Genomic DNA, 10577 nt, shown 5'->3' on the forward strand with positions numbered 1-10577 from the left:
GGCCTCTCCACCTGCCACTTACACACCCTAGGGTCACTCTGGCTCTGCTCTTCCTCATTCCCCTTCTCAGTCCAGTGACTTCTTACTGCCTTCATACGATTTCATTCAGCTTGGGGAGGGATATAAGTTTGGAAATGAGCTTATGGAGATTGATTCTAACCCGTTTTCTCCGAAGTTAATCAAATCGTGTGGAAGTAGTAAGGGTAAACTGGAGGAATAACGCCATTGTAGTGAAGAAAATAATTGTCTGGTGTCGTGCTGCTCTGATGAAATATGATGTTTGGCGTAGGAGACTTAGAAGTGCCTTATTCTTATCAATTTACGGTATTATCCATATTACCTTCACGTTGTACTGTACATTATATAAGTATTTCCAACACTGATATAGTTTGCTTCGGTAACACACGTGTAATATGCAATATGTAATGTGCAAAATAAATCGCTAAGGAAGAGTTGTTACTAAGTCTCGTACGCCACTTATAATTAGGCCACTCGTTTCCTCACACCGAGGACGTCGTATTCATTTGTTTTTAATGAGGTTGCCACTAATCATACTGTTACGTTTAGGTAGAATCCATAGCATATGTTTTTTTTTTTTTGCCAGACGCCATGTATCCCAAACGGGGTGGCCAAGGGCTTAGCGTTAATTGTTTTACAGGGAGGGGCACTAATCCTCCACCAACCCCACTTGACACGTAGGAATGCCAACAGCATCAGGTGTTCCCAGGTGGTCACCCATCCAAGTACTAACCAGACCCAACGTTGCTTAACTTCGCTGATCGGATGGGAAGAGGTGTACTCAACGTGGTATGGCCGTTAGACAATTATGGGACTCGACCCGGGGCCTACTGTATAAATTTTCAGTCACTCACCTCTCCCACCATACAGTTGGGCATATGTACAGTATATATATATATATATATATATATATATATATATATATATATCCCATTGGAGCCCAGTGTCCAGAGTATTGGACAAAACTGGGATTTTTCAAGTCTTTATAAAGTAGGGAACCCCTGGGTAGGGACCTATGAGCTTCGCGACTATGAGCCGATAGGCGGAGGGCGGTACGCTTAATACCCTCCCAGTGCCATGCCTCGCCCAGTACCCCTGGAATCCAATGGGTTAAATATATACATATATATATATATATATATATATATATATATATATATATATATATATATATATATATATATATATATATATATATATATATATATTATACCTTCCTAGATACAGAAATCTTCCTGAAGCTTAATAAAATCACTGGTAGACATGATGAAGAATATTAAAAAGTCATGTGGGAGTAAATGAACTAAATACTTTTGTCGTATTAAGTGTGACTATTTCTGTTTGACTGTTCTAGAACTTAGGTTTTTAATTTTAGGTAAATTAGATTTTTGAAAATGTCTTTGTACAGTACACTAGGCGCGAATTAGTCTGACGCCACAGATAAGCTAACGACTGCTGCACAATGTTGGATAATGCTACCACACGTTGGTAAACCTGCTTTTATGAGGATCCATATGACATTTCCAATTCAGTATCGTCAGATGCAAATTCAGATGATAATAGAATAATCTTCCTGAGACATCACGAGCTGTCTGTATAATTCAGGACCCACTGGATACATCCTTGCGCGATTGTTTTTTTTTTTTTTTTTTTAAGTACAGTACAGGCTACATTCTGTCTCAGTAATTCCAGAAGCCGACCCACCACATTTTTTTTTTTTTCCTCAGCTGAAGATTCGCCCAGTTCTACTTGACAATGACATTCAGGGGATAAGACTTCTCGGCATGCCAGTGTTCCTGAGTATACATTTATATCATATCTTAACCGAGTTTTACGATAAATAAACCTCTAAACTGTGAAATTATTATCAGAAGGACTTTCTTTGGTAGTATTTTCCACTGTAATAATTAGCATAAGTGTTTAGTGGCTATATGAGTAGAGATAAAGCATAAGCAACCAAGCAGAAACACGACTTAAACTCAAGAAACGTAGTAAATAAAGATCCTCTGTGTAGGGGATCAAGGACGGTGGACAGGTTTTTTGCTCAGGGATGGGAAGGTCTGGGTGATGGCCAGGCGAGGGACCGTAATCTTGTCCACCTGGCGGCCTTCATGAGCACTCCCTGGGCTTTTTTTTTTTTTTTTTTTCTCCATTATTTGTGAGGGTAGGCATGACAGCCAGTAATGTTAGTATCTTGTCGGTTCTCTCTCTCTCTCTCTTTTATCGTCTTACCTTGTACTTTGGAGGTGAAGGATGGTTGTTTGGACTTATGTTTGTCGCTACGTGATGGTGTTATTTAGTTCTGGGGAGTCCTTTCATACTGGAGGAGCTAGAAGATGAAATGCACTCTCTTCTTGGTGCGGGAGATGGGGAGGGGAAGCACGAGGATGTGATGGAAAGATGGGAATGAATGAATTTATGATTGTGGGCCTTACAACTATTACTGTCAAAACAGCTGAGAGAGAGAGAGAGAGAGAGAGAGAGAGAGAGAGAGAGAGAGAGAGAGAGAGAGAGAGAGAGAGAGATGAAACCATAAAAATTTAATACCATCATGCCTATGCTGTCGTCCCCTAAGACCTTCCATTACAAAAAAGAGTCGGGAATTATGGGGGGATTGGGTGCAGAAACATACAGGAGAGGAGAATGTGAGCTAGAGAAAGGACAGCCTGCTGGCAGATGATAGAGTGACATGGAGAATATTCATTTGTGGCCATCCCTCCCGGGATTAAGGCGTCTAGCTGTAGATAGATCGATGACACTGATGCAAAGAACGTCGATATAACGTATGATTAATTTACAAGTGGATATTAAAGGTATCATAATTTCTGCAAAATACTAGCTAAGAAAAATTTTTTTTGAAGTCTCTTGTGCCACCGAGTCTGTGGCTAAAGGACATGTATTGGAATAGAAGCTGAAAGTGACTTTGCTGGAACCGAGGATAACTTAAAATGCAAGTCATATGGGTTGTGAGTATGATAATGACGGTGCGAAGTGAAAACAGATTTGCATGCAAAGTTAAACTCTTTAATGACCATGTCCTCTTCAGTATTCCTTTCCAGAATAATGCCCGATCATTAATATCTTGGAATTCATCTCTGTCAATCTGTATAATATATCCAAACGCCATAATCTCGGATGGGGTGGCTGCAAGACCGGAAAGCTTTGACATCCACACCCATCCACACAGTATCGAAAATTTGAAAGAAATAATTATTTGCGGTGGAGAGGAGAATCCCTGGAGTCCCACCCTGGCTAAGCTAAAATCCAGGGGAAGGTCTTTATGTTCGTAAGTTAAAAGAAAAAATATATATGGCTTTGTCTCCACTAGGGTCCGCCTCCTCCTGAGTGTGGCGACTATCGGATGTCAAATCCTGCAAATAACCTGCCCGAAGTAAACGTCTACCAATGTCCATATTTTATGTTCCTAGGTGTGAATATCTGGCAAATATTCTTGTACGATGATTTTTGTAAAGTCGTATTAAAGGAACAAAGGCATATTGGTGAATGAACTGTGGCTGATACCGTAATTCATGCAGGCTCCAACTAATTACTCTAGGCTGTCATATCGCATGGTATTAACTGAACTTGAATATTTGAATTGTCCTGACCATGAAAGGTCTAATGGGAAACGTTGTTAACTCGCTCAGGCTCCTATGATTCGCTTTCGGCTGGGAAAAAAATAGCCTGGTGTTAGCTGAAATAAAATGTAGGAGTTGTCCCGACCATGAGAGAGGGTCAAAGGTGGGACAAGGAAGCAAACATCTCCTGACTGACAAATTGATTTTTGATATAAAAATATGCGCCAAGATCATTAACACCTGATGAAAAATTCTGCTATAGTTCTTTTGGTGTAATGTGATCCATATATTCGTCTTTTTGCGGCTTCTTTCACGTAACCCAGTGGCAGAGAAAGACAGTGCTCTGGCTCTACGTCCAATCCACATCACTTCTTCGTGACCAGCATCATACACTAGTGTTAACCTATTTTCACAGTTCAGCATTCAAGATGGAAAGACGGGAATTTTAAGCCAGATTAATGTGAAAAGAATATAGTTAATGTAGGTGTTTTGTTAAGTTATAAGAGAGGTGTGAATGGGGTAATGTAGGACTTAAAGAATTACTCCTCGAAATGAAAACTGTGTTTACAGAGTAGAGAAGCAATTTGGGCCCGACTTGGGTGGTGGCTCAGTCGGTAGAGATATGACCTGCGGTCCTACCAGACCCAGGTTCAAATCCCCGCTGGGGCAGGGAACAGTTTAAGGATTTGAATTTCATATAAAGCAGACTTTACCGATCTACCAGAAGACCCGCCGACATGTCGTAAAAATACCCCCGCTAGTAACAATACACCAGTCCCGTATGAGACAGCCCTAGCATGTATTCAATATGGACGGTGGGCGTTAGCGCCGAAAGCAGTGACATGTAGAGGTGTATAATATGTAGGAGGATTACTGGGCCTTGATAGCAGGCGGTGAAGCCTATGCCCAGAATCGAGCACATAAAGAAAGAAAAAAAAAAAAGGGGGATCAAAGTCGGGTCGAAAATGTCTCATCTCCTCCATGCACATAGTTACAATAAGTGTGTAATCCTTCCATACTAACAATGCACCGTGAAATAAGGAGCAGTATGGATCTGGCTGCTACTGTTACTGCAAGAGGGGAAGAAGGGGAGGGATGTCAAGTGTTCCTTGACTGAGAGGCGGGCTCTCAATATTCAAGTCTGGGCTCCAGGTTTCACTGGCCTCTTCAATCCAGTGACTTCTCTTTGCTCATTTTTGCCGCCATTAGCCCATTTTTTTTTTTTTTTTAGATTAAGACAACCCCACAGTAATAACGGAGACAGTGAAAGCTATGTATAACCGTGGAGTTTGAAAAGTATCTTCTAATTCGAAAAGATATTACTGAGCTGACAAAATCACAGAAAGATAGTAAGTATAAAGTAACCAGAGATAGTAAGTATAAAGTAACCAGAGATAGTAAGTATAAAGTAACCAGAGATAGTAAGTATAAAGTAACCAGAGATAGTAAGTATAAAGTAACCAGAGATAGTAAGTATAAAGTAACCAGAGATAGTAAGTATAAAGTAACCAAGCACGCACCGAAAGAGTAAAAAATAAAAATAAAATAAAAAATCGAATGTGACTCACCATACTTCTTTCAGCCGCCAGGTCAGCTTATGGCAAATCGGATCAAGCGAAGCCAACTCAGGCCCAGCTTGATCCCACCGGGTCATTCATATCTATCCAGGCTCAGTCACGTGAGATGAGGTCATTAAATTAGATCAAGTCAAAGCCATCAATTCTAATTCGGTCCAATCATATTAATTCAGATCCAGGTCAGCTTAAAGTTATTGTAATAATTCCACATATTTTCAACGGTATTCCGACGTAAGGACACAGTTTCAGGGTTATCTGAGTCAGTTTAGGGGTTTCAAGTCACTTCACATCCATCGGGTCGATCTAGGTCAATGAAGATCGATTCAGGTCATGCATGTGACAGAGCGTGCCGAAAATCAGTCCTCTTATTGCAATGGATTTCGCAACATGAGTTATGGATTTTCAGATCCATTAGGTTCTTTTATGTCTAGCAGATATCGATGCACGTTGTTACATATTATTAATTTAGTGGGTGCTGTGAGGTTGGGTCAGTTAAGTCTTAGTTTATGTTAACTTTCGTATAATTTAATGTACTATTTGGCTAAGTTTTGTCTTATGGTGTTTGAAATTCTTAGCTGTGTGATAAATATTGTCGTCTTGGGGTATGGGTATTAATTTTCTCGTGTGGGAAACCCCTTGGTTTAGAATTAAGCTGGTCTTTTTTCACATTATTTACCCCTCCTGTCCATTGCCTCTAGCCTAATTATTCTTGCCACCAACAGGCAATTTTAACTGCGGCAGGACCTTTATCTAACCTGTTCAGTATGGACTTATCCCTTCATTATGTATATTGAAATGTATGTCAAGAATCAGCCCTTTCGGTGCAATAGTTCTTCCGTTAACGTCAGTATATTTCAGCGTTAATTGTGTGGAGTAGGGAAGTCTGAACTGCAATGTTAAGTGACGCATATACTCTAAGGATGTGTTTTACAGGTTGGCTGGTAAGCTGTAAATCAAGGATGGGGAAGGAAAATGGGTTAGGTGAGCAGATGGAAATGGGTGTGGTCGGTGCGATGAGTTGAGATGGAGGGTGGGTGGCACGGTAGGACAGGATGACGACTCTGTGATGATGAGTGCTGGATATAGGTTGGGCGGAGTTGGCAGTGGGAAATGACTTCTTAAAGTTCCATCAGAAAAGATAGAAAATAGTGAGGTGGGCGAAGATAGGTGGGCGGGATAGGATCGTGGGTGTTGGGGCAAAGTGGGGTGAATCGACTCAATAAAGATGGGCGTTGTATAAAGAACTACATTGGAGGTAAGGACAGATTTCTCTTAAAAGGTCGTTGTGGGTGAGAGATAGAAAAATGGTGGAGTGGGAGGAAAGGGGTGGACTGGATGGGCGGTGATAGTGGTGGGTGGTGGAGCTGGGTAGGGGAGGAGGCATTATAAATCGTGTAAAAATGGGCGTTGCAGGATTTCCATTTTAGTTGTGGCGATGGTTTACTTCAAATCGTTCTCTGAGCAGAAGAAAGAAAAGGGGGAAAAAAAAGTAAGCACACAGCATCTCACGACGAACGTAAATAAGACATGTTGGTGAAAGAGTTATTATCTTGCACGCTCTCTCTCTCTCTCTCTCTCTCTCTCTCTCTCTCTCTCTCTCTCTCTCTCCATAGAGTAACGTCAAACGCTGGCATACAGTGCAACAACCTCTGCTGAGGCTTACAGATGCCGACCTTGACACTCCCAGCACCCCACCCAGAGCTTTCCACCTGGCACTGTATAGTTCATATTTTCGTTGACACAGAAGATTCGTAGGACCTTTTCTTTAGCAGTTTACTCCAGTCTTACATCTCAGTCCTCTTGTATTTCTGCTTAATAGAGATACAGTTTATAGCAAAGTCATACAAGAAAATTTTCAAGTTCATATTTGCAAAAGAAAAAATACTAGTAAGGAATGAGTGCTATGATATCCTCGAAGCCAACATGAAATATGGCTGGACGTGGTATCTCTCCTTCAGTAAATTAAATCTTAATGGGGAGCAATATATAATGATACATGGTCCTGTTGTCGGTGTATTGATTAATCTTTTCAATTCGACGATGTGGCTTATATATTATTCTCGATATCTCCAGACGATTATTTCAGCTTTTGACACACGTTTTGAGCTGGAAGGGTTAGATACATCGTCAGTAACCTATTCATAATCCTCGATGTCTTTCCTAATCTGACTATGATCCCCTGGAATTTGTTAGAATGAAATATAGCGGACGTGCTTGCGATGAGAAGGGGCTAAATGAAGTGTTTCAAGTGGGCGCCAGTACCTTATGATTCTTAGTCCTGTATGACGGTGTAATGGCTATCCCCCTCACTCCCACGTCGTATTTTTAGAGGATCTTTTTTCTTGCAACCGATGGACGACTCTTTAAAGCAGAGATATCAAATGCTGCCGCCCTCATTACCTTCGGTACTAAAGATTCTTCTTAACACTAATAGAATTATTTATTGGCAAACTGACTGAAATAAAAGACACCTCACATGAGTGTGGGGGTTAACGGCTCCGCTCAAAATGACGACCTTGTCTTGCGTGAGTGGTTTGAAATTCCGTCTTATTATTATAAATGGGTTTAGAAGTATATGCAAGCCCCTAATATTTGATAGTCACTTTCAGAATACCTGTAACTGCTACATGTGATCAACCTGTATTCAGTATTACAGTGTTTCAGTAAACAGATAGAAAGGTCATACGTGCTTTCTTATCACCACATGCTTCATAAGTTACGACAAAAACCCTTCCAGCAAGTTTGGTGCCATTCAGATCAAAAGTGTTTTATTTCCTTAACACACGGGCTGAACTTTTACCTTGTCCTATGACCTTGACCTCTGATTGTTCTTAAAATTGACTCACTTTGTACTTGCCTTAACAGAGGCTATTCCGAGTTTAGTCTAAATCAGATACAAACTAATAAGCTGACTTTCCTAGGTCATCGTTCGACCTAGAACTATAACCTTGACCTTTTGCCTATTGTTGTTATGTGCAGTTAGCTAACTCATTGGCTAGCTCTTAACCCTTTTGCCAATATTTGTTAAAAATGGTTGTTGTTGTTTTTTGTACACACACACACACACACACACACACACACACACACACACACACACACACACACACACACACACACACACACACACACACACACACACACATTGAATAAAACATAATACCAGCTCTCATGAGGGTATAAAAATAGATAACAAGCACCGCAGGCCCAAGTAAACTATCAGAAATGCAAAATACGGAACGGCAGAGCGGCCATATACTGTATGCAATACCTTCAAGCCACGCCCTTATGTTTACACGCAAAGAAAACGGAAGGGTTGTACGGGTTCGTGAGCGCGGATGTGTGTGTGTGTGTGTGTGTGTGTGTGTGTGTGTGAGAGAGAGAGAGGGAGAGTTTGCCACGCTTTATGAAGGTCAATGGCTGGTAGACCTGACCTAACCTGACCACCCCCACACGACCCCACCCTGCCTTCCCAATTCCTTTCCCCCATATACCCACCATTCCCTCTTCTCTCCCCGCTTTCCCTTTCTCACCCCTATTGATCCCTCTCCCTCCACCCACTCCCTTACCTCTACCTCCCTACCCTTCCCCACTCCTTCCAACTCCCTCCCTCTCCGCCACACCCGTCTCAATGTCAGCTACTTTTTCCTCTGGCTGTTGGGCTGTCCAGGTGTTTGTGGCGTGAAAATCATAGACTGAAAAAGATTCAATACAGTAGATGGTTCAGGTCCCCAGTGGTTTATATTCAGCAGCTCATTGGTATAATACGACAAAAGTTTTGCTCCATATTCTTTCCACTGTTGGTCTTTGTGGCAATCATCATAGTCTCTTGTTACAGCTCAGCGTTAAAGATGGAGAGGTGGATAATTAACGCTAGATTTAAATGGAAAGAGTATAGTTCCAGTTCATCTATATGCTGTTCATAAAGGGCTAATTTTTCTCTGTCTATAGCCAGACTCCTTAAATTCCATAAGGGGGGGCTACAAACACATAGCCTCCATGTCACATTGTCCCTTGTCTTTTAGCTGATCTCTCTCCAGCACACACCCTTCTCTCTGATACTCTCTGCAACCCATACCGCCATCTCATCCTCGACCTTCCCACGCAGCTCATCCATATGCGGTTCTCTAGTCAGCCTCTCATTCTTCCACATGGCCAAGCCGTCTTAGGATACACTTGCTCCTAACGTTTTCAGTCACATCCACATCTACACCAAAAAGCTCCTTCGCATCCTCATTTATTGTTTATCTCTCCATGTACTCGTATGTCCACATGCTCCTCGCAAATAACTCAGTGCTACTGCTCTCACTCGTGATTTGTGTTTTTTCAAAAGTGTTCAAGTTTTACTTCCATACGTTAGAGAAGAAATCACATTTTTAGCATACAGTGAATTTTTCCTTCCATACGTTAGAGAAGGAATCTCAGTATTGTCATGCAGCTAGTTTTTTCCTTTTTTTTTCTTTTATTTTCTTTTTTTACTTCCATACTCACTTCTTTTTCCTAATCGCTACTTTCAGTGAACCAGCAACATTCTTGTTTACATGTGAGCAATGATTTTTAATTTCGGTCTTTGGATGGCTTCCTAATGGCGAGTAAAGTTGCATAGAGTTAGCCTGAGTAAAATAAGCAATCCCCGGGGTTTTTTAGTTAATATAGAGCAGTTTTTTTCCTATCCTCACTCAGCTACATATGAGTTACTCTACTGTGTGTGATCTTCCCCAACGAATTAAGATTATTTGTGTGTGTGTGTGTGTGTGTGTGTGTGTGTGTGTGTGTGTGTGTGTGTGTGTGTGTGTGTGTGTGTGTGTGTGTGTGTGTGTAATTCCAAGGAACCTTCCGAAAGAGACCGGTTTTCTTCGCGAGTAAAATATTTGCCTTCTCGCTTGGTATTTGCTAATGCTCCTTCCTCTCGCTGATAAAACTGACTGGGGCAACAGATAAAAAATTTCTCTGCTCTGCTTTAACACACTGTATATAATTATCCATATCCTTGTAAGCCCAGCAGAACCGATGGAATCCAAGATGTAAACAGAGGAATCTGGTTTATAATCTAGTGGTACATTGAGACTTTACCGAAACTGATTATCTTTTTGACCAATGCAGTCTATAGCCATGAATATAAACTTTTTCTTTTTCTTTATCGGAGTGAGGAGGAGACCATGGAAACTCCTCTTTTTAAATTTTAAATTCATGGTGAAAATATACTTTTGTTCAGTCGAGAGGCATGGATAAATTTTCACCAATGATTAACTAAGCTATTCCAATCAATCATTTCTGTCCTCCTCTATACCCAGCTTTCTGAAGTCACAGTCTCTCACTGCTTGCGGTTTTAAGTCGCCCCTTCAACATACAAAGAACAGTTGGTATACAGTATACTCTCCGTTTCTTATGGAGTAGGTACTAGATT

General features: G+C 41.1%; 1 non-coding gene across 1 annotated transcript; it reads right to left on the bottom strand.

Moving 5' to 3' along the window:
• Window positions 1–702: 702 nt before the first annotated feature.
• On the bottom strand, window positions 703–821 carry LOC145403488 (5S ribosomal RNA). The gene has a single exon (XR_013898008.1). It is a non-coding gene; the product is annotated as a 5S ribosomal RNA (ribosomal RNA).
• Between the last annotated feature and the right edge of the window lie 9756 nt (window positions 822–10577).

Source organism: Coenobita brevimanus, chromosome 60 (assembly GCF_032717465.1).
Source record: "Coenobita brevimanus isolate Jiangsu-jjx chromosome 60, ASM3271746v2, whole genome shotgun sequence".
In the NCBI taxonomy this organism is placed as follows: domain Eukaryota; kingdom Metazoa; phylum Arthropoda; class Malacostraca; order Decapoda; family Coenobitidae; genus Coenobita; species Coenobita brevimanus.